At 43.0% G+C, this 26,321-nt stretch overlaps 1 long non-coding RNA gene across 1 annotated transcript; it reads left to right on the top strand.

The window, feature by feature from the left end:
• Positions 1–230: 230 nt before the first annotated feature.
• On the top strand, positions 231–14,127 carry LOC142470643 (uncharacterized). The gene is made up of 3 exons (XR_012789289.1): positions 231–378; positions 796–857; positions 13,710–14,127. It is a non-coding gene; the product is annotated as an uncharacterized LOC142470643 (long non-coding RNA).
• Positions 14,128–26,321: the final 12,194 nt, after the last annotated feature.

The following is a 26,321-nucleotide window of genomic DNA, read 5'->3' as shown; positions in this document are numbered from 1 at the left end:
GGCAAGGCATTGAAAATCTACTGTCAGCGAAACTCATCCTTACAAACAAACATATTCTTTCACACAGAAATGGATACTGAGACAATACAGGACAGATAAAATGGTTTCACATATATATATAGTTTAATTAATTAATAGTGTGTTAATTAATAGTGAATAGATAGTAAATAGATAGTAGTGGTACACCTGGCTGTGGAAATGGAGTAATATAATGCAGCACATACTGTATACCTCTTCTATGTGACTGTCCCTCCTCTCTGTCACTGTCCCACCTCTTCCTCCCTCTCTCCCATAAATACCCCATGTGTTCCTACAGACACAGCAACCCTCTCTCCTTTCCTGCTGCATCAGAGAACCTGCTGATCCCAATCACTAAAGGTAATATATATTACTGTCTGGGTATATATAATAAGAAGGGATAGGACATATGGTGAGGGGACAGTTCCCAATGTATGTTTATTTTATGTTTGTTATAGATACGTATAGATACAGACAAAGACACACATACACAGACACACATACAATCACACACACATACACTGACACACACACAGGCACCCATATATACAGACACACACACTCATACACACACATGCACAGACACTGACACACACATACACAGACACACAAATACACACCTGATTGTCACCTTCTATTTTCTCTGTCACGTGTCCTCCTTTCTGTCTCGGCCCCTGGTCGCTGTCTCTGTCCCTCCACTCTGTCTCTGTCCCTCCTCTCTGACTCTGTCCCACCTCTCCCTTCATCTCTCCCTTAAATATTCCTGTGTTCCTACAGAAACAGCAAACCTCTCTCCTTTCCTGCTGCATCAGAGAACCTGCTGCTCCCAATAACTAAAGGTAATATAAATTACTGTCTGGGTATATATAATAAGAGGGGACAGGACATATGGTGAGGGAACAGTTCCCAATGTCTGTTTTATTTTCTGTTTGTTAGAGATACATATACAGATAGATACACAGACACACACATACAAACATACACATACACTGACACACATACACTGACAGAAACAAACACACACATCCATACACATACAGTACATACACTGACAGAAACGGACACACACATACATACACATACACTAATACACACATACACTGACAGACAGACAAACAGACAGACAGACAGACAGACAGACAGACAGACAGACAGACAGACAGACAGACTGACAGACACACACATACATACACAGACACCCACCACACACACACACACCCCCCCCCACACACACACACATACACATACATACACAGACACATACACATACATACACAGACACATACACATACATACACAGATTGGCAGACAGACACACACACACACACAGATATATATGTTAACTAATAGTGAATAGATAGTAAATAGATAGTAGTGGTACTCCTGGGTTGTATAAATGGAGAAATATAATGCAGCACTTGCCCCTACTCTCTGTCTCTGTCCCCCCTCTTTGTCACTGTCCCTCCTCTCTGTCCCACCTCTCTGTCTCTGTTCCTCTTCTCTGTCACTTTCTCTCCACTCTGTCCCTCCTCTCTGTCACTTTCTCTCCTCTCTATACCTATTCTGTCTCTTTCAATCTTCTCTTTCTCTGTCTATAATCTCTATCACTGTCTCTCCTCCCTCTGTCCCTCCATTCTGTCTCTGTCCCTCTTCTCTGTCCCTGTTCTCTGGCCTGCTCCCTGTTCTCTGTCTCTGTTTCTTCTCTCTATATCTGCTCCTTCCTCCTTCTCTGTGGATCTGTCCATTCTCCCTACCTTTTCACTCTCTCACTGTCCCTCCTCCCTACCTCTTCTCTCTGTCACTGTTCCTCTTGCCCCATATAATTGCTCCCTACAACTCCTCCTATTACCCCATATATCCGCTCCCTAAAAATTCTTCCTATTGCTCCATACAACCGCTCCCTATAACTCTCCTATTATACCATATTACTGCTTCCTAAAATTCCTCCTACTATCCTATGTAACCGCTCCCTATAACTCCTCCTCTTGCCCTATATAACTACTCTCTATAACTCCTCTTATTTCCCAATATAACCTCTCCCTATAACTCCTCATATTGCTCCCTTTATCAACACAGTATAACTCCTCCTATTACTCCTTATAACGCACCCTATAACTCATCCTATTATTTAATTAAACTGCTCCCTATATTGACTCCTATTACTCCATATAACCACTCCCTATAACTCCTCCTATTACTTCATATAACTGCTTCCTATAACGCCTTGTAAGAGGACATGTGCAGAGGTATGCAATGGAGACTGTTTTAAGGTGAAATTAAATAAGGCTTTGATTGCGCCTGTTTCTTTAACACAAGAAAATCATCCAAACGTATGCAAATAAGGGGTCAAACAAAGCTTCTGTTCCACTTGGGAGTATTTCTAGTTAAACCTATGCAGTCAACAACTCCCTTTATATTAGCATGTCTCCCAGCCCCAAACATATATCTTGATATGTGCAGATATACAAAAAGTCTTAGCAAGGAAAGTCTTATCTGTCTCTTGTAGGGGAAGGCTTCTTTGTTCTCCAGGTTTAGAAGTCCTTTCCTCTGTGTCTTGCTGGCAGCGTGCAGTCTCTTCTGGCAGGCTCAAGACGTCTGTTTCCTTGTTCAGCTCACATGTGTGCTAAGGAGTCTAACTTCCTGTCTCAGAGGCAGGCTTTTTCTAACACCTCTAATCAGCCAGGTGCTGGTCTATTAACCAGCACACTACTGGATTAGAGGCAAATTTGCTGAACAGGGAAAGTCCCTTGTTACATGCCTCCTATTACTCTATGTAACCACTCCCTATAACTGCTCCTATTGCCCCACATAACTGCACCCTAGATCTCCTCCTATTACCCCATATAACCACTCCCTATAACTCCTCCAAAATGGGCTGCAGGTAAGTTCCTGCAGGGGAGGCAGGCAGGCGGGCGTTAGACCAAGGGGATGGTGACGGTGTGGTGGAGATGGAAGTAGGAGAGTCCTCAGGCTGCAGCAGTGGTGAGGGGCTTGGGGAGCATGAGTGCAACAAAATTGCCGCAAAAAGGCTGACTTGGGTGAAGAAAATATTAAATTAGAGAAATGTTGGAGTTCTGAGAAAGACGTGCCCAAGAAAGAAAATAAACTGTCTGCCTGACGATTTGGTACACAAAATAGACAGACAGAGCCCCTGATGGTAGCACTCTATTCCAAAATGATATGGTGATTCTTTAAAATAACTTTATTAATTGACAATAACGTTAAAATATTGGGGTCTAAAACAAAGATTAAATATTCCAAGTGTGTGCGTCTCTATTGGATAGATGTGTCCAGAAGAGTGTACATAATTGGGTTAATGTCCAGTGTTTGGGTAGTTCACTGGCCCTAGTGTTCCTCGTGTAGAGTGAATTGACTAGAGTACTTATGGATTGTCAGCAGTTTGGGCCACACATGTAGTGCCCCAGTATGAATGTACTAGTTGGTGCTCTTTAGTATGGGACCTATGCTGTGCTGTTGCGTTATGGCAGCTAAAGCATATTAAAGTTGTTGTATTGAACAAAACTTGGTCAAAGTGCACCTATTGTTATGTTCCCGTCACCTCCCTATACAATAGATGGTATGTTGAATAGGGTGTGTGGTGCTTGGTACATAAACATCTATAGCTGTTGATGTCTGGGGTGTGCTGTATACTAGTATTGATAAAACTTGTACTGGTGTATATAATGACACTGCTATAACTCTGTTCTAGATAGATACCAAGTTAATAGCTGAGTACTGTACCTTTTGGGGTGTTTATATCGGTCAATTGACAGACCTGTCCCCATTTGGCACAGTGGGGAATCTTCCGAAAACATTGGCATATCTTGGAGGCAGATGAGGACATTAAGGAAGTCATTCCTGCTCACCCATCAATGGTGAGCCGAAGAGCCAAAAACCTTAAAGACATCCTAGTCCACAGCCACTACACGGAAGTCCCCATGCAATCATGGCTACCATCTAAACCGAATGGCAGCTATTCATGCCATCACTGCAAAGCATGTCCCAACATTCAAACTACCAAAACATTCCAAAACTGGGACAACTCAAAAACGTTCCAGATTAGGAAATTTATCACTTGTCAAAGCTTCGGCGTGATATACCAAGGCCTCTGCAAATGTGGGAAGATCTACATAGGCAAAACAAAACGCAAATTCCAACAACGGGTATTGGAACACTTAGGCACAATACGGAATAATGTAGACACCCCACTGGCGAGGCATGTTAACTCTTGTCAACAAGGCAATCTTAAATCTATACAGTTTACAGGTATAGATCAATTCTCCCTAGGGCAGAGAAAAGGGGACATTGACACTGTGCTCCTACAGAAGGAAGCTCGATGGATTTATAATCTCCAAGCATTAACACCTAAGGGCCTCAATGAAGGTTTCGTTTATAGTCCCTTTATATAAAACTGCAAATAATAAAATTCACATACCTTTACAATCAGTTCTATTCAATATGAATAAGATCCAGTTACCTATGACTCAATTTGTACCATTTAAAGAATTTACAATTTATTAATTTAAGTCCATGAAACAATTTATCAAACAAGTGTATTATTATTCACAAACCAGGCAAACACAGATAATATTGAATTCATTTATTGATACAAAATATACATGGTGTCACAATAGTGCAAGCAATTATAAACACATTAACTGACATTCTGTTAAACCTCATAAGCAGGAAGCAATAAACCAGCATGCCTCAACATTTTCAAAGTCCCACATATTCAGTGAGACACGGAGCTGAATTCAATTTCAGACACATACCAGCCTCATTGAGAGCATTCGCGATCAGTCAATGGGGTTACTGTAGGTTAATCCAAGAGCTATAAATACCTTGCTCTGACATAGGAATCCCACTGACTATTCAGCCTTGAAAAAGCACTCGCGAAACGCGCGCGTCGGCAAGCACGTGACCACGTGCACGCGGAGGTGCTCGAGTTCACATACACTGACTCAGTGATATTGAGAGAGTCAGCGTGGCGCCTCCAGTGCACAGTAAAGGACTATTAGGGTCCCAATGGATTCATTAGTCACATACAAGTAAAGGCAACTATTAAATCTGGCACAACATTGTATTACCTAACTATGTAAGGAAGCCACAATGCTAATTCCCTGATACAGCGAGCAGCTCATAGGGTATAATACGATTTAGCAAAAGGCAAACCTAACCAGCAATTAACCTCTGGAGTGCCAGAATACAACCACACATGCTAAGCACTGTGCCAAATGGGGACAGGTCTGTCAATTGACTGATATAAACACCCCAAAAGGTACAGTACTCAGCTATTAACTTGGTATCTATCTAGAACAGAGTTATAGCAGTGTCATTATATACACCAGTACAAGTTTTATCAATACTAGTATACAGCACACCCCAGACATCAACAGCTATAGATGTTTATGTACCAAGCACCACACACCCTATTCAACATACCATCTATTGTATAGGGAGGTGATGGGAACATAACAATAGGTGCACTTTGACCAAGTTTTGTTCAATACAACAACTTTAATATGCTTTAGCTGCCATAACGCAACAGCACAGCATAGGTCCCATACTAAAGAGCACCAACTAGTACATTCATACTGGGGCACTGCATGTGTGGCCCAAACTGCTGACAATCCATAAGTACTCTAGTCAATTCACTCTACACGAGGAACACTAGGGCCAGTGAACTACCCAAACACTGGACATTAACCCAATTATGTACACTCTTCTGGACACATCTATCCAATAGAGACGCACACACTTGGAATATTTAATCTTTGTTTTAGACCCCAATATTTTAACGTTATTGTCAATTAATAAAGTTATTTTAAAGAATCACCATATCATTTTGGAATAGAGTGCTACCATCAGGGGCTCTGTCTGTCTATTTTGTGTACTAAGTTACATGCCCCTTGCAGCACCACTCCCTCTGTAATATATCCAAGCTGAAGCGGGGGTACACCATAAGTTTCTAACTGCCTGACGATTTGACCCGATTGGAAGGTGAGATTGCTAGTTATAAGAAGAATATTGTAGCAATGACGGTGGATTTAAACAAACAGAAACAATCCCTTTTGAAAACCAATGAAAAGCAAACCCACAGTGCTGAGCAGGGTGCTGAGCGGGGCACAGAGCAAGTTGCAGAGCGGGGCGCAGAGCAGAATGCTGAGCCGGGGTGCAGAGCGGGGGGCAGACTCGTTGTGGAACAAGCCAGCGCTCCTGTAGGAGCCACATTCAAAGCTCTCAAGAAAAGAGACGTTTGGAGACGACCTAAAAGAAGTGGGAGAGAAACTAGATCCCAGAACAAGTCTAAAGATAAAACAGGGGCTGAAACCGAGAACATAACCCATGAAAACTCTGACCCGGGTCATGTCATTTTAAATCAATCGACTGCCACGAGAAACCCCAAAGGGTCAAACTGCTAAAGAAAGGAAAGCAAACGTTTCTCAATGTTTCTACAGGACAAAGTATCAGCCCTGGGTCCAAAGGCTTCAGGAAAGGGGACTCACCTCGGGATGTGTCAAGGCTGTGAGCAAGGATCTGTGCAAGAGCTTCCAATGTCCCAGGATCCAGCTTTTCAATTGTCCTTTTGTTTTCCCCCCATACATCAGACCGCATTGGCAGGTGGGGAGATACATGATCCCTAGAGTCTTGCAGTTTGAGAAGGTGCCTGATGATGTATTTTTTTGTTCCCGTTTTGGTTCATGAAGTCTTTGGTGGTTTTGACATACTCACAGACTTTGCAGTTGTTGCTTCTGAAGCATCCTGTGGTATTTTTTGTTGAGCCATGTCTTGTTGGTTGGTAATGAGAAATGGCTGTAAACCAGAACATCTTTTCAAGGTCTTAGCTCTTCTCCATACAATGTTTGGATTTACAGTAGTGGTAGAACTTCCTTTAGATCCTCACCGTTGAGTAGGATGTCCCGGTGCCTCTTCATGCAGTCTCGTATTTGTTCCCATTGTTTATTGTAGGTGTTGATGCATCTTACAGGAGAAGAAACGGCAGTGCACTGCCAAGAAAACCAGGAGGAGGCTCACGGCAGCAAAAGCAAAAATTAATTTATGCCATAAAAAGATTGGACAAAGGTCCCCCCTAGCCCCAACAAGTAACCACCTACGCGTTTCGGGCTCTATGCCCGTTCTCAAGGTGTACTCTACTCTAAAGAAAGCCGATATTTAAACTATTGCACCGATTGCGCTCTCGAGTGACGTCACAGCCGGATTGACCAATCGGCTCGCATCTCCTGCTATACGGATCCGCATTGGATAACAGGATCGCATCATTTTCAGCAAACTTTATTAAGAAGAGACAAGTCCTTCTATCTACTCAATGAGTCTGAGGAGAAGCCCTCCGATTGGTCCCTAGGTTTATCAATAAATGTAACTTTATTAAAACTGGCAGAGCATCTTATAACCGTGTCATCTGTGACGTCAGTCATTCGGCTTCCTCACCCTGTGCAAACAAAACTTTATCAAAAAAAAAAAAAAAATTTTTTACAAAAATGAAAAAAATAATAATAAACATAAAAAACAATATATATATCTAATGTTTAAAGAGTAAATGATAAAGAATAACTAAATCATACAGTAAATATAAACAATGGGAACAGGCCTGAGACAGACTGATGAGACCCATTAAGGTCGAAACGGCTGTCTGTGCGTGGGTTTACTGGCTGTGCATCTTAACCAAGGCTGTGCTCAAAAGCTGTGCCCATGCAGCAAGCTTAAGCCTATAGGGAACTATGTTAAAAATAGTTTTGAAGCAAAAGGTGGCACTGTGTGCTCATTTGCATGTCATTTCCCAGAATCCCTTGCTGCAGTAAAAGTGCTGTATGCTGGGTGATAATGGTGAAAGGCGGGGGTTGCAGACCTGTCTAAGACATGCAAATGAGCATACAGGAATATTTCCATTTGCTATATGCTTTGCTGTGGAGGGTTTTTGTCACTTTTTTTACCCACCATAACTTAACCAAGTATATATATATATATATATATATATATATATATATATATAGTGCAGATTAAATGAGTTCTTCAGTATTAGGTGATACCTTTTTTATTGGACTAACAATTTATGTCATAGGACAAGCTTTCAAGAGTTCTCCTCTCTTCTTCAGGTCAAGCAATAGTATTATTACTATCGCAACTGGACTAACACAGCTATTTCCTGATATATATATATATATATATATATATATATATATATATATATATATATATACATATACATATACATATACAAGTCTGAATTTTTCTGCGTCAGACTTACATTCTCCTTCCTTACAGTCTCTAAATCCCTCAGGGCATTCTCATGGGTTTCCTTCAACATACCCAGCTCTGTGTTTAGACTGTGGCCCTCCTGGCGTGAGAGCTCCAGCTCTGTTTTGAGCGTGTTTTGCTAGCTTCTTGGTGAGAAACTTCTAAGTCTTTGATGAAGTTTTGCACATCTCTCTGGGACATCTGATAGCACAGTCTCCAGTCAGGGCTTGTTCTCTCTGATTCCATGTTAGCAATTGCGGTGTTGGCTTTATCCAAACTTGTCATCAGCTCCTCCAACTCACTCCGTAAGAGACGCTCTGTTTTCTTTAATGCCGCATACTCTTGTATAGCTGGGAGTATACACCTCTGTACCTCGGCGTTCGCTTCTCGCTCCCTATTCAATTGCTCCTGCAAGACATCATAATCACGCTGGGCAGTTTGGAGTGCAGAAATTAAGGCCTCTTTTCCCTGGACCAAGGATTCTGCTTCCCTTTGCTCCTCCTTTTCCTTTGCCACCGTTCCTGTGACAATTCTGCCCATCACTCCGGTCTGCAGCACATCTCCGTGGCTTGCTGACGCCTGTTGTCCTGATATCGCAGGCTCAAGTGGTTCGGTCACTTCCTCTGTGACTTGAAAAATATTTTTATTTTTCTTCTTTCTCTTTGTTTTATTAGTTCCAGAGACATCAGTGGTACTGGGCACACGCACACTGGACACTTTTGCAGCTTTCGTCTGCGGGTACGTCTCTCTTCTCGGGGCCACATATGCGTCGTCATCATAATTATCATATGGCCTGAAGGGACACTGTTTTGTATGGTTATGTACATTGCAAGACTGACACTTGACGGTGGCCATTTTAAAACCCCGGTTTTTTTTCCACACCCCACGAGGCAGACTTTGCACAACACACGTAAGTTGTACGAGCTTTACAATCTTTGAACCTTCTGGGTTCTTCTTAGGGCAACATCTTTGCCAAAGTTCATTTTCACTTTCTTTTTTACCAGACAGGGCAAACTTTGCTCACAGCACTTGCTAGCTGCAAATTCACTCGCTTCAGCAAAAGGCATTAGCCTTACACAGCAATCCATTCATACCCGACGGGGCAAAATTTACACTCAGTGCTTGCTAGTTGTAACTTCAATGCTTCAGCAAAAATCATTTTTTTTTTCCGCTTGAGTTCAGTGTCTCAACACATCTTCATCTACTGACCCCCAGAGGCGTAGCATCCCACTTCTGACACCACCTGTGGCAGGACGGCCTCGCGGCGGGGTCAGTAAGACGCTAGACACGATCGGAAACTTTAAACACTAGTGGTTTATTAGCCACAACCAAAATAAGTACGGGTGCCCTGTCCCTTTAAGAAACTACTTTCTTGAAAATTAAAGCCTACTCCCGATAGGGACACTAACTCACTTCTTGAGCCCTTACTAACAGGACAGCCAGCTAATCTGGTCATGCCCAAAACATGCTACACAAAGGATAACTGATACGTATAAGAATAAAGTCTTATCTGTTTTGCCGCTCCAGTAGCAAACAGGAACACGGTTCCGGGGAGCAGGCTGTGTTCAGCCTCGCAGCGATCTTGATCTTTATCCTGGGTTGGGGTCCCAGCTGGTCCCAGCAGCCTAGCTCCTCGCAGGACTGGGGGACCAGAGCAACAGCAACGGCTTCCAAGCCGGGAGAGTTCTCACTACCCTCCTGTGGAAAAAACAAGCTCTCTGTGTGTGTGTCACTTCCTGCTTTTAAACCTGCAGTCTCTCAGGCCTCCTGCTTAATTAGGCTGCAGGTGTGCTTCTTTCTGTCTGAGGAGATTAACAATCTGTGAATTGGCTGCAGCGTCTCCCCATTCACTATTCCAGCCTACTGAGTCAGTGACTTTGTCACAATATATATATATATATATATATATATATATATATATTAGAAAAAGAAAAGAGAAAAAGCGCCCGATCCTTGTGTAAAATCAGATGAACATTTTAATAAATCATGGACAAGACAATTGCACACTTACAATTTGTCTGATTAAAATAAGCATTTTATGGGACCTGCCCATGCACCAAACGAAGACTCCGCAGTAACCTCCGTTCTGTAATCTTACGATCAATTCGAGACCCAGCAATTGAGTACGCCGTTTTCTCCAAGGTGTATATATAACAAACATCCGTCAGGAGCTTCTCAGCAGCGTGCGTCCGCCATTACTCCCACACATGTGGTGCTGGATACCGGAAGGACTTTCCTTGTATTTCCTTGGTCCCTCTCTGGTGCCGAAGGCAGGTCAGCCACCATAGTTGCAATGCAAACCGTCCCTACGCGTTTCTTCCGCCTTTGCGGATTTCATCAGGGGACAGGGTGACAATCCACCTGCATTCATGTTGCAGGAGTGCTCTTTCAATATCTCCTCCACGTATCCCCAAGGAGACACGTTCTATTGCAAATGTTGACAAGAAAGGATTTTTTAAATGCGGTGGCTGCTCTGCTTGCACATTTGCCAAACAAACCTCTACTTTTCAGGATTATAAGGGACAGCATGAGTTTAAGATTAAACAATTTTTGATCTGTCGCTCTAAGGGAGTGATCTATTGCTTGTTGTGTCGCTGCAACAAAATGTATGTAGGGATGACAACTAGAGAAGTTCGTTTCAGAATATTGGAACACAGTCGGAACATCAAATCAGCATCAACATTTTTTACAGGAACACAATGCTGACAATTCAGTTCTCTCCACGTTTGCAATAGAACGTGTCTCCTTGGGGATACGTGGAGGAGATATTGAAAGAGCACTCCTGCAACATGAATGCAGGTGGATTGTCACCCTATGATCCATGCTACCCAATGGTCTTAATGACTATTTGGGATTTGCAATGTTCCTGTAAATGCCACTTGCTATCTCTTTCCCAATTTTTGGTCTCTTTTCTACCCGCTCCCCCTGTTTTCCATCAATTCCATGTATATGCATAACAATAATGTGTTTCGGGGGTGTTTTATTATAGGGGGGTTTGGTTGTAGGGGTTTAGGTGTACGACTGTTTTTTATGATTAATTTATTAACAGTTTTTTACAGTTATCCACACACCATCCCCGCTTTTTTATTTATCATTATTATTCCCCTTCTATATTCTGTCTCCCTTATTTGGAGATTGATTTTCGATTTAATCAAAGATTTTTTCCTTTACAGATTATGGTTTGTGTTTAAATATGGCATTTTAATTATTTCTCTTTTTCCTCCACCACTTTAGATCATTATCATTATTTACATGCAAGTTATTCTTGTTCCTTCTATGAAGATCCTAAATTACCCTATTGTGGTTCTGACTTCCCTACATCATAGGGGATACTATTATCATTGGCACTGATGGTGTTAAACCTCTCAGATGGACACTTTCAATATTGATGTATTTGCTTATATGGTCCGTGGACTGTGGATGGATTTCTAACAAGGAGTCTCATATATCTACTCTGTATGGGACCACGAATGGCTCTGACATGGGCTGGTGCAAATATTGTGTATCTTTTATTTCTCACGAGCAGCGCATGTATCATCAAACAGCCAATATCACTGTGGGGCTGTTGGAAGCCGTAACACACACTGCGCATGAGCGAGGAATTGATTCCGCCGATCGCGCATTTGAGCAGTTGCTCTGTGTAAGGGCAAAGTCATAACCTCATCAATGATGGCCGACACTATCGGCAGGCATCACTGCGCATGAGTGGGATGTGGTCCGCTGTTCTCGCGGGATTTCGTGATGTCATACAGCATCACATCTATGAGTATTGAGAATATAGCAGGCACCATGAGAATAACAAGCGCCAACTAGCTGGAACCAAGCTCCATCAACACAATAAACGGACACTGTAATCATGATGTTTATGATGTGCACCTTTGTAAGGGTTTTTTTTGGCGCGAAATACGTCATAACATATAGCCCTATTTAAATGTTCTTGCTCCATGGCCCTAGTACCACTTGTGAAGAAGCCTTAGTGGGCGAAACGCGTTGTGGGAATTTTTTAATTGTTGCTGCTGCTGACCCTGCCTGCTTACACTCTATTGGGACAATTATTTTTGTTTTATCCATGGAAATCATTTTTTTGTGGGCTGCGCTTACCTGAGACTGCAGTACTGTCGCGAGAAACTCCTGTGGCGGGTAGGATCTCGGTGGCCGGAAACAGCACGAGCGTAGTAGGGGTCAAAAGCAGGGGTCCGAGGCAGGCAGCAGGTAGCGAAGTCAGGTACAAGCAGGGGTCCGAGGCAGGCGGCAGGTAGCGACGTCAGGTAACAAGCAGAGGTCGGCAATGAGGAAACTGGAACAGGACAGGCGGGGCAGGACAGGGACTGAGAACAGGGAGCAGGGACTTAGACCGGGGAGCAGGAACAAACAGGGACAAGCCAGATTACTAGCAAGGGCTTTTACTGTGAACAGACTTCAATACAGGTACAGGTACAGAAAACAGGTCAGGATCAGAAGCATGTGCATAAGGAGTCTGACTTCCAAGCAAAGGCAAAACCAACAGACAGGTAGCAAGCTATAAGGACAGAGACAGGAGCAACAAGAATACAGACAGACAGAGGAACCCAGAGCCAACAGAAGACAGCAGCACACCCAGTGGACAAGGAAGCTATGGCTAGGCAGGAGGTCTAGGCGATCCTGACAAGTACCATGCCACCAAGGAGCTGAGTATCTTCCTAATTTTTCCCATTATTATGACATATGTATTTGGGTCACTGAAGTACTTAACATATATGTTTCCTTATTAATATGTACTGTGTGCTTGGCATTAGGCTTATAGGTTTTTGTCATCTAATCTCCTGTATACTGGTATAGCATATCTGTTATCTATTTTGCAATATTGTATATGTTTCCTTTAAGGTCTGATATCCAATTACCTTTAGCTTAGTATCATTCATTATGACCGTCCGGTCTTTTTCACTGTGGGAACTATGTTCCCATAAGTGATTTATCATTCTTTGATACTGTATTATTCATGCTGGGTTTACAATATTGTACTTTTGTTATTTTGGGTGTATTTATATGATTTTTTGTCTTATTTAGTCAGGCAGTCTCTCCAGTCAGCATGTTTGTTTTTTCATTATTTTTTGATTGAATAAATTACCATTACTATTTTGCATATATTTGTCTGAGTGCTTTTTAGAGGTTTTCTTTTTTGTGTTTATATATTTACTTTTTCATCTAGCACTGCCTTGCAGTTAACGTGTTTGCTGTGATTTCTTTTTCAGATATATTTTTTCTGGTCAAGTTAGGCTTAGACATTGCACATATTTATTGGTAGTTGGTGCGGTATTCACTTTCTGTGTATGATATATATATATATATATATATATATATATATATATATATATATATACATATATATTACCTCCTTCAACTGGCTATATAAGCGCTCTCTATAGCTCTTTCTATTGATTATTGATCTTTTTCAGAAATTCACCATGGGGGCTGGACACAGCACATACGTTTCCAACGGTTACGGAAAAGATGTCTTGGTGGTCGGCTCTCACTCCAACGGGCGTAACGATCAGACGATACTCAAGCATGGCGAGGTGAAGGGTGTGATGACAGACCTTGGAACGGTCACCATCAGCATCTATGATCCTGAACACTTTGACCTTATGGAACCCCTAGCCCGGAGAACCATCCCTTCCAATGTCTCCGTCACCATAGCAAAAGACTTTTTTTCTAAGCCAAAAATTGTCAGAGTCTTATTTGGGTCTTTCTGGGACCCAGACCCGGACAATAATTAAAGAATACAGATCCGCCATCTAAATGTGCTGTTAAAATAGCTGTGTGTGGGTGATACGCTGTGCACAATGATATATTACATGGTGTGATGGCTTACTGCATGGAACCCAGTCTCATTCATTGGTGGTCTTACTCATTGGAAGGATGTCTCAATCATTGGAAGGCAGTCTCATTTATTGGAAGGCAGTCTCATTTATTGGTGGTTTTACTCATTAGAAGGATGTCTCATTCATTGGACAGCAGCCTCATTTATTGGTTGTCGTACTCATTAGAACTGTGTCTCATTCAGGAGGGAGTCTCATTCATTGCAAGGCAGTCTCATTTATGGGTGGTCTTACTAATTAGAACGATGTCTCATTCAGGAGGGAGTCTCATTCATTGGAAGGCAGTCTCATTCATTGGTGGTCTTACTGTCACGGGAGACCAGGAAATTACACCTTTATACCAGGATCCTATCACTGAGCAAAACCAAGAAGTAAATCAAATTGCGATTTATTCCTTTCAAACAGACGTACACACAACAAATTGCAATGTACAGGAGAAAAACACACTTACTGGGGGTCTGGGCTACAAAACTAGCCTTTCCTAGTTGAAATACTGTAGCACAGAAAACAAAGTCTTTAGGTTGACCGGGAGTTACCCGCAAAAGTCCTAGAACTCAATTCGTCATGAGTTATCAGATGCCACTGCTGTATCTGCTCCGGAGCTGCCAAAATCCCTTGACCGGGAGATAGTACCAAACGTCCTGGTACTCTTTTCGGCTTGTAGATCCAGCCGCGACCACTACATTCTATTCTGAGAACTTGGCCCCGAAAAGTGGGACGTAGAAAATGTTCTGCCTTGAGATCTCTGAAGGCGGCTGTCACGTGAGACCTGGTTTCTTAACACCTTTTTATAACCGGGTCATTTGATTGAGCAAAACAAGATGGTAAAATAAATTGTAATTTATTTCACGAAAAGACATGCACACAATGGAACACAATTCACAAGTTAAACACACTTACTGGGAAGGGGGCTAACGAATAAATCCGTTTCTGGAACGAAATTCCCCCAAGGTGACCTTTTTAGAGCACTTTCCAATGACTGGTAGTTACTCACAAAAGTCCTGGAACTGGTCTCGGCATGCAATGCCAGGCGCGACCGCTACCTTCTAAAAACGGGACTTAGAAACTTTTCTGACTCTTAATCTTTGAAGCCGGGTCACGTCTATTCAGTCCACAGCATCTTTGAATTTGCCGCTGTTGGTTTGGCCTTTGGAATCTGCCCTCCCGATTGGCTGCAAGCTCTCTTAAGGCTTTCAGGCTCTCATCCACTAACCTGTACAGCCTATAAGATCGTGGGAATTATCCTGGAAGTGATAGGGGGAATGGTATGTATTCCTATCACTTGTATTAGTTTGAGTCTTCATCAGGGTTTTCTCCTACAAGTTACTGTGAATACAGTAGATTTCAACGATGGTACAATATTCCCGATTTTTGGCACTGTTAAGTATAATTTGTGGATAGCTAGGCACCAGGTTTCAATGAAAAATGTGTATATTTCTGAGGATTAAGATATTCAGGACATTGTGAAAGCGGTTCGAAGAGTTAAGGAAAATGAGAAATAGCTTTTTAGAGGAAAAAGTTTGGATCAAATGCTGGGCTAATATTTGTATAATGTATATCCGTACTTATTGTGCAGTTTTTGTTTGTAAATTGATCTATGAAATGTATTGCTGGAAAAAAATGTAAATTAAAGAGTTCCTCCAATTACCACATAAAACCGCTCCCTATAACTCCTCCTATTGCCCCATATAACTCCTCCCTATAACTCCTCCTATTGCTCCATATAACTCCTCCCTATAACTCCTCCTATTGCCCCATATAACCCCTCCTTATAACTCCTCCTTTTCTCCATATAACTGCTCCCTATAACTTCTCCTATTGCTCAAAATAACCGCTCCCTATACCTCCTCCTTTTGCACCATATTATCGCTCCCTATAACTTCTCCTATTACCCCATATAACCTCTCCCTATAACTCCTCCTTTTGTCCCATATAACCCTCCCTATACCTCCTGCTATTAGTCCATATATCCCCTCCATATAACTCCTTCTATCATCACATTTTACCACTCCTTAAAACTCCTCCTATTACCCCATATAACTGCTCCCTGTAACTCCTCCTATTACCCAATATGACTGCTCCCTTTAACTCCTCCTATTGCTCCATATAATCCCTCCTTATAACTCATCCTATTACCCTATATAACCGCTCCCTATAACTCCTCCTATTACCCCATATAACTGCTCCCTATAACTCCTCCTATTACCCCATATAACCGCTCCCTATAACTCCTCCTATTACCCCATATAACTGCTCCCTATAACTCCTCCTATTACCCCATATAACCGCTCCCTATAACTCCTCCTATTACCCCATATAACCGCTCCCTATAACTCCTCCTATTGCTTAAAATAACTGCTTCCTCTACGTCCTCCATATGCACCATATTATCGCTCATTATAACTCCTCCCATTACCCCATATAACCTCTCCCTATAACTCCTCCTGTTGTCTCATATAACCTCTCCCTATATCTCCTGCTATTACCCCATATACCCCCTCCCTACAATGCCTCCTATCATCCCTTTTAACTGCTCCCTATAACTCCTCCTATTGCCCCTTTAACTGCTCACTTCACCTCCTCTTATTGCCCCATATAACCAATCCCTATAACTCCTCCTATTGCCCCATATAACCGCTCCCTATAACTCCTCCTAATATATATATATATATATATATATATATATATATATATATATATATATATATATATATATAGAAAAACAACATTACCATTCTCTCGTCCGGTAAAGAAAGACTGCACTCGGTTCAGTAATCATGAAAAACTGTATTGGGCATCTGAATAAAAAAGATAAGTCACCCAATCCGACGTTTCGGTCCTGGAATAGGACCTTTCTCAAGGGACCGAAACGTCGGATTGGGTGACTTATCTTTTTTATTCAGATGCCCAATACAGTTTTTCATGATTACTGAACCGAGTGCAGTCTTTCTTTACCGGACGAGAGAATGGTAATGTTGTTTTTCTATTATTTGAGACTAGCACCTGTCTATATGAACCAGTACATTGAGTGCAAGCTGTGATGTTTGTTTTTATATATATATATATATATATATATATATATATATATATATATATATATATATATTTATTACCTCCTTCAACTGGCTATATTAGTGCTCCATATATCTCCTCCTATTGATTATTGATCTTTTTCAGAAATTCACCATGGGGCATGGGCACAGCACCCACGTTTCCAACGGTTACGGAAAAGATATTGTGGTGGTCGGCACTCACTCCGACGGGCGTATCATGCAGGCGTTACTCAAGCATGGGGAGGTGAAGACGGTGACAACAGACCCTGGAATGGTCTACATCCACATCTATCACCCTGAACACTTCAACATTATGAATCATGTAGAACGGAAAGGCATCCCCTCCAATGTCGGCGTCACCATAACAAAGAACTTTGATTTTAAGCCAAAAATTGTCCGAGTCTCATTTGGGTCTTTCTGGGAACCAGACCCGTACAATAATTAAAGAATACAGATCCCCCATCTAAATGTGCTGGTAAAATAGCTGTGTGTGGGTGATACGCTGTGCACTATGGTATATTAAATGGTATGATGGCTTACTGCATGGAACCCAGTCTCATTCATTGGTGGTCTTACTCATTAGAAGGATGTCTCATTCATTGGAAGGTTGTCTCATTTATTGATGGTCTTACTCATTGGAAGGATGTCTCATTCATTGGAAGGCAGTCTCATTCATTGGTGGTCTTACTCCTTAGAAGGATGTCTCATTCAGGAGGGAGTCTCATTCATTGGAAGGCAGTCTCATTCATTGGTGGTCTTACTCATTGTAAGGATGTCTCATTCATTGGAAGGCAGTCTCATTTATTGGTGGTCTTACTCATTAGAAGGATGTCTCATTCAGGAGGGAGTCTCATTCATTGGAAGGCAGTCTCATTTATGGGTGGTCTTACTCATTAGAACGATGTCTCATTCAGGAGGGAGTCTCATTCATTGGAAGGCAGTCTCATTCATTGGTGGTCTTACTGTCACGGGAGACCAGGAAATTACACCTTTATACCAGGATCCTATCACTGAGCAAAACCACGAAGTAAATCAAATTGCGATTTATTCCTTTCAAACAGACGTACACACAACAAATTGCAATGTACAGGAGAAAAACATACTTACTGGGGGTCTGGGCTACAAAACTAGCCTTTCCTAGTTGAAATACTGTAACACAGAAAACAAAGGGCCTTATTCGGAAAGCCTCGATAACGGCCTGTATCGACACAAAATGTTATCACCAACAGAAATTCACTAATTGAGCGGCGATCAGCCGCTTATCGACCATTTTCTGAAGGATCATAAACTTGCGCGATTCAGATACCCGTGAGTCGGCTGTCGCGGCCTATCGCAGCCCATCGCAGCCCTAAAAGGCGTTCTCCCCAAATCCAATTCACCTCAAACTTTTAGGTAAATTGGTGGGGAGATGGCCTCGATGAGCTGCGAAGTGTCGGGACTTAGAAAAAATCAGGCCCTTTTCCTGCCTCGGATTGATGCCGGGGGTCTCCGAAGCTGATAGCCATTAATAGCAGCTCCAGACCCCCCGGCATGCATCCGAGGCAGGAAAAATGCATGTACAGCAACTTAATTACCTTAGCGACTAACCGCTAAGGTAATGAAGAGGTTAAACACCCGTGCCAGGCTTACTGTAAAGACATACAATACAATACAATACTGTGGCTAGCGAGGGTGGGTGAAGGGTGAATTTGGCCCTTAGTGGCTGTTTAGGCCTTGCAAGGTCTAGACAACCATCCTTAGGGCTAATACCCCCTTCACCCCTCCGTGAGGCCTAAGCACCCACCCCTGACTGACTATACCCACCTTATACCTTATACCCAGTATAGTGGTACATCATACCCATATAATAATAATATGGGCATGATAAGCCTCTATAGCACTCAATGGGCACCCTAATGACAATACAGTAATACACAAGACACACAATAATAAAACCTAACTAAACTCCCAAAAAACACACTTCACTAAATAAAAACAGTAGCCAGTTAATCCAATGAATACAATCAATAGCAACATCAACAATGAATTAATTAAACCATTAACCAATGAAACCAATTAATTCCTAAACCAACTCAAAACGAATAGTAACACTAACCAATCCAAACAATGAATTACTACAACATTAAAGAATTTAAACAGTAAAATAGAAAGAAAGAAATTTTATCAATATCTGAACTAACCATAAAACACATTAGCTAACATAATATAACATTAAGTACAAGCGAACACCAATCATAAACCTTTTATTACATTAAGCATGAACAAACAAACAATGACATCCACATAATAAACTGAAATGAAAAAAAGCAACAGCAATAGAAAGCCAGAAATGCCCCCCAAATATTGCCATAATAATGTATTAATCTGTACCCTAAAGTGGTACAGATTAATATATTATCAGTCAATGTGCCTCCCCCAAAAAATCAAAAAACACATCCAAATAAAAAACTGTAAAAAGAGACATTTACAAACATTGAATATTTTACTTACCATTAGAAGCGGTGGCCCTCTGACTCCCGGGGTAACAGGAAGCTCACGTACCTTGAAGCCCTCCAACAGCATCCGATGCCATCCGCCATGAAGATCCGGATCAGGTACCCCAGTCTTCTTTTTTATTTCTTTAATCACCGTCTTCTATCTACATCTGTAACCATTTCTTGATCTTCATTATCTTCTTTCTTCATCTGTCAATCCAAAATACCCCATATTAAATCCCAACCGATGTTGTCTCGCCGCCTTCTTGGGCTCAAATGAGGCGTCACGACCTTAAATAGGGCTTGTGACGTCACTTTTAGCCTCCAAATGGTTAACAGCCACCTGATTGGCTGTTAAAACCATGTTCCGACTTAAAAAAATTTTTTTGACATTACGTCACTTAAAGGGAATGATGGTCACATGGTATTCCAGCCAATCAGATCGTGGGAACCAATTCCACACTCTGGCTGAAATACCTTGTGACACAGCGGCCATCTTGGATTTAGTGACGTCATGTGAAAGGCAAATTAAACACAATCATTCTGATTGGCTGGCATCATTCCCTGTAACATGACGTCACTAAATCCAAGATGGCCGCTGTGTCACAAGGTAATTCAGCCAATCAGAGTGTGGAATTGGTTCCCATGATCTGATTGGCTGAAATACCATGTGACACCGGCTTCGTGACGCCATCTTAAAGGCAAATGAAGCACAGCCATTCTGATTGGCTGGCATCATTCCCTTTAAGTGACGTCATGTCAAAAAAATTAAGTCGGAACATGGTTTTAACAGCCAATCAGGTGGCTGTTAACCATTTGGAGGCTAAATGTGACGTCACAAGCCCTATTTAAGGCCGTGACACCTCATTTGAGCCCAAGAAGGTGACGAGACAACATCGGTTGGGATTTAACATGGGGTATTTTGGATTGACAGATGAAGGAAGAAGATAAAGAAGATCAAATCTGATTTTGCTAAAAAAAACTTGCTAAAAAATTGTTATAAAACCTGCTAAAAAAAAAACGCCATAAAACTTGCCTAAAAACTTGCTAAAAATATATTATTTTTTGCTATACATTCTTCATGGTGCTCATTCATTGATTTTTTCTAAGTAAACAATGTTACTTGATAGACTATTAGTAATTGAAACTATCATATTTCTATATTCAATAATTGGTTTAATTTCTTTTATCAATTTTTTTGATCATAGCTTTCTGTAATTGATATATATTAAATTACTTTTCAGATCTTTTGTATTATATTCAATTGTTTTTTGTTGTTTATATCTAAAAACTGATCTAATATCTTTTTTTTCCTTCGGACAACTTGGGTTCACACATAACCATTATTAATTATATATTTAGGGGAGTTTTCCCCTTTTTCTAACTTTAGGGTTAATTTGTGGTTAATGTGCTTAGTAGTTTTGAAGGAAAAAGGGAAAAAGTCAAAAGTAAAAAATTAAGAGTCATGTAAAAACTTGCTTTGTGCCCTCCTGGTCTTGTAAATGTTCCATTGTGCAAACGTGCTATTTTTGAATTGTTATGCTTCTTAGAGTATAGTAAAACCTTTACTTTGGGAGTTAATATATTATTTCTTTCATAATCATTTGATTAAGCAGCACTTTTTTCAAATTTAATTTTTAATCTTTAGCTTTAATTGCTGTTTTCCTTTTTTTTAAATTTTATTTATTGTTACTATTATTATTAGTGGGAACAAACAAACAATGGGGGAGCATGGGATTAGAAAGACATAAACAATAATAATGGTGATGAATATTGACAGTAGTTCCAAAGGTGGGGGGCGGGTTGTAAATATAATAATACTTACACGGCCATGTGTAAGCAACCACAATTAGTGATCACCTCCTTGAGGGCGAGCTGTGCCTCTCCCAGCTAGATATAGCTGTATGTTGATAGGGTTAGGGGAAATGATATATAATCTATAAGGCTATACTCACACGGCCCTGTGTGAGCTGGTGTAGAAATTGGTTACTTTGGGGTTAAATTTAACCCATCCAAATCTATTCGTCACGTAATGGGAGTTTTCTCCAGTATCCAGGGCAGCACGAAAATCAGTGCTATCTCCCAGGCGTCAGCCAGGCTCTCCCCCCAGGTGTTATGATGCGTGGGGGGGGGGAGGGGTTGGGTGATGAGAAAAACGAGTGAGGCACGGTTCCAGTTAAATATTCACAAGAAATCGCATTTATTAATTAAAACAGCAAAGGGACTCACATACATATAGAATGGACCCCTGGCCTCCTCAAGCAGTCCAGGATCGAGTTTGAGCAGCTTTGTGCGCCCTTCCCGCGTCCGGGATGCAGGAAGAAAAACTATCCTGCTGGGCTGCAAACACTGCTCCACGGTCTGACTGCGGAAGCCTCCTTAGGTCGAAATCTTCTGGTGGTTTAGAGCAACGCGTTTCGTCGACACATCGACTTCCTCAGGCTCAAATAACACTATTCAAATCACATTATTTGAGCCTGAGGAAGTCGATGTGTCGACGAAACGCGTTGCTCTAAACCACCAGAAGATTTTGTTCCCATGTTTCTATAAGGGTTCTGGATTATCCCTTTTCTGGGGTTGAAGCTGAAGGGATCCTACTGTTTGCTCCAAGTATTTGTAAGAGAGCTATTGTCGAATTGACCGCTTTACTGTAAGCACACTTTTGTTTCTAATCTGAGGTAAGCGCCTGTTTTTTTGCACACTACTATTATTATTAGTGTTAGTCCTTTCGTAAAACGTTTATTTTGTCTCATTTTCCCTTTTTTTTTCTTTTTCGCGCTAGGGTTGGGAAGACTTTTTTGTCGTCACAGACGTTTTAAACTGTAAAATGTTAGTTTAATAAAGCTGTATTTGTTCCCAAGTTCAGTGCACCAATCAGAGAGCACCATCCTTTAGCCCATATCCCTTGCATTGTATTCGAGGATATGTGAGGCTTAATAAAGTTTGTTGTAATGACGCGATCCCAATATCCAATCGGGACACGTCTGATAGGAGATGCCATCTGATTGGTTGCACCGTCCGTGACGTCACGCGATAGCGCGATCGGCGCTGTAGTATAAATTTGAGCTTCTATGGTTGTTGTGTACACCTTGATAAAGGGCATACTGCCCGAAACGCGTTGGTGGACCCCTGTTGTGGCTTAGGGGGGACCTTTTTATCCACATTTTTTATGTAATAAATTAACTTTTTTTGCTACAAACCGTGAGCCTCCTTCTGTTCCCTCTGGCAGTGCACTGCCTTATTTTCCTACCTGTTCCTGCTGCTTACCTGGGAGATTGCACGCCTATGAAAATTCTGATGTTGGATACTCCAGGAGAAACTGAGTGAGTGCACTTTATGGGTCGCTGCACCCTTTCTTTCTCCTTTGATTAATGGGACTTTGGTCTGTACTATTTATTTATGGTGTCGCTGGCATTAGGTACCAGTCCCCTAACCCTATTAGGGCTTCGTTATGCTATATGCTTACATGGAAGGAGTTTATCCCAACTGCAGTTTATTATTCCAAACAGGACTTGTTTTTTCTGATGCACTGGCTTTCTACAAAATCCCGGCTCCACAGAGTCTGGGTTCTGGCAAATGGTGGCCGGATCGCCCTGTGTAGCCCAGGATGCGGGTACTCAGCAGAACTGCAGTACCCCGCCTGTTCTAACACCTTGGCATCCCTGAGTCTTTCAAGTCAGCACCGACACAGAGGCACCAAGACCTAGTCCTTCCTATAAGAAGTTTACTAGAAAGCGGCTTCAAATAACGCTTAGGTTAAGTTTCAGAGTTGATTCAATTGTACCGAAGCTGGACTGATACCCGGGATACACAAATCCCTATGCCTCCTTTTACCTTTCTGGCCTGTGCTGAAGCAGGGACTCCTGGCAGTGAGCAGAAAGAACGTTTTCAGGGTAGGATTTTGACCGGAGCGCTGTGCTTCAAGGTATCTGAGAATCTGAACTGATTCCCGGCTACCTTTTTGGGGTATCCAGTAACTCTGGAAGCCCTGCTACATAGCCACAATCTGAAAAGACTTTATCCGCAAAACCCACCCTCAAACTCACAGCCCCGCAATCTCTGCTCGCTGGCACTCCTGGAAAGGCAAAAACACAAATAATTCTGTATTGTCGCATATTTTCATACAATGCATAGCAGTATACACACAACTGCCAGGTCCAAGAGCTGACACTCTAGGACCCCAAAACGACTCAAGGGCAACAAAGTGGGCTTGACCTTTATTAGTGGGCCTGGTTACCCCCTCGCCGTCACAGCCGGCCATATAGATAGGGCTACAGTTTCTCCAGTGCCCAAACTATGGCAAATCACTCCTTCTCAATCGTGGCATAGACCACTTTGCGGTGTAAAAGTTTATTGCTGGGATAAACCACAGGATGCTCTCCTCCCTCCTCCCCCACTTGGCTGAGTACAGCCCCGATACCATAGTCCGAGACATCGGTCTGTACTAAAAACTTGTACAAGTAGTCTGGTGCAGCCAGATTCGGAGCACTAGCCAGTGCTGTCTTTAATGCCTGAAAAGCTCTTTCACAGGCAGGAGACCGGGCTACCAGATCTGGGAGTCGCTTCTGTATTAAGTCAGTCAGGGGTTTGGCAATGGCACTATACTGAGGGGACAAACTTCCTATAGTAGCCTGCGGTGCATAAATAAGCCATGACCTGCTTTTTGGTCCCAGGTACCGGCCACTGCACTATAGCTTCCACCTTAGCTGGTTCTGGCTTAAGGTGCCACCCCCCCCCCCCCCCCCTCCACTCTGTGCCCTAGGTACAACACTTCTGCCATACCCATCAGATACTTTGCAGGCTTCGGTGTCAGCCCTGCTTCCCTGAGTCCCACCAAGTACTGAACACAGCAATATAATCCAGGTATGTCCTTGCAAAACTCTGCATCCCTCCCAGTAAGCTATTGACCAGGCGTTTGAAGGTAGCCGGGGCATTCTTCATCCCGAATGGCATCACCAAAAATTCATAGAGGCCGCTTGGAGTGATGAAGGCTGACTTCTCCCCAGCCTCCTGGGTCAGAGGGATTTGCCAATACCCTTTGGACAAGTCCATGGTGGTCAGATACTTTGCCCCCGCGAGCTCATCTAACAGCTCGTCCATGCAGGGCATGGGATAAGCATCTGATACCGTCAGCTCTTACAGGCGATCTCCCTGCACAGAGAGAAGATGCAACTCCCTGCACAGCTCTTACAGGAGATCTCCCTGCACAGAGAGAAGCTGCAACTCCCTGCACAGCTCTTACAGGCGATCTCTCTGCACAGAGAGAAGCTGCAACTCCCTGCACAGCTCTTACAGGAGATCTCCCTGCACAGAGAGAGCTGCAACTCCCTGCACAGCTCTAAAAGGCGATCTCTCTGCACAGAGCGAGCTGCAACTCCCTGCACAGCTCTTACAGGAGATCTCCCTGCACAGATCTTACAGGCGTACGCCCTGCACAAACAGCTGAATCTCTCTGCATAGAGAGAAGCTGCATCTCCCTGCACAGCTCTTACAGGCGATCTCCCTGCACAGAGAGAACTGCATCTCCCTGCACAGCTCTTACAGGCGATCTCCCTGCACAGAGAGAGATGCATCTCCCTGCGCAGCCCTTACAGGCAATCTCCCTGCACAGAGAGAGCTGTATCTTCCTGCGCAGCCCTTACAGGCAATCTCCCTGCACAGAGAGAACTGCATCTCCCTGCACAGCTCTTACAGGCAATCTCCCTGCACAGAGAGAACTGCATCTCCCTGCACAGCTCTTACAGGCGATCTCCCTGCACAGCCCTTACAGGCGATCTCCCTGCACAGCCCTTACAGTCGATCTCCCTGCACAGCCCTTACAGGCGATCTCCCTGCACAGCTCTTACAGGCGATCTCCCTGCACAGGTCTTACAGGCGATCTCCCTGCACAGCTCTTACCGGCGATCTCCCTGCACAGCTCTTACAGGCGATCTCCCTGCATAGAAAGAGTTACATCTCCCTGCACAGCCCTTACAGGCGATCTCCCTGCACAGCCCTTACAGGAGATCTCCCTGTACAGCCCTTACAGGCGACCTCCCTGCACAGCTCTTACCGGCGATCTCCCTGCACAGCTCTTACAGGCGATCTCCCTGCACAGCCCTTACAGGCGATCTCCCTGCACAGCCCTTAGAGGCGATCTCCCTGCACAGCTCTTACAGGCGATCTCCCTGCACAGCTCTTACAGGCGATCTCCCTGCACAGCTTTTACAGGCGATCTCCCTGCACAGCTCTTAGAGGCGATCTCCCTGCACAGATCTTACAGGAGATCTCCCTGCACAGCCCTTACAGGCGACCTCCCTGCACAGCTCTTACAGGCGGTCTCCCTGCATAGCCCTTACAGGCGATCTCCCTGCACAGGTCTTACAGGCGACCTCCCTGCACAGCTCTTACAGGCGATCTCCCTGCATAGCCCTTACAGGCGATCTCCCTGCACAGCTCTTACAGGCGATCTCCCTGCACAGCCCTTACAGGCGATCTCCCTGCACAGCTCTTACATGCGATCTCCCTGCACAGCTCTTACAGGCGATCTCCCTGCACAGCCCTTACAGGCGATCTCCCTGCACAGCTCTTACAGGCAATCTCCCTGCACAGAGAGAACTGCATCTCCCTGCACAGCTCTTACAGGCGATCTCCCTGCACAGCCCTTACAGGCGATCTCCCTG

The sequence above is a fragment of the Ascaphus truei genome, chromosome 20, assembly GCF_040206685.1.
Source record: "Ascaphus truei isolate aAscTru1 chromosome 20, aAscTru1.hap1, whole genome shotgun sequence".
NCBI lineage: Eukaryota > Metazoa > Chordata > Amphibia > Anura > Ascaphidae > Ascaphus > Ascaphus truei.
Note: the sequence above shows the minus strand (reverse complement) of the source record. Positions and strands in the feature narration are given on the sequence as shown.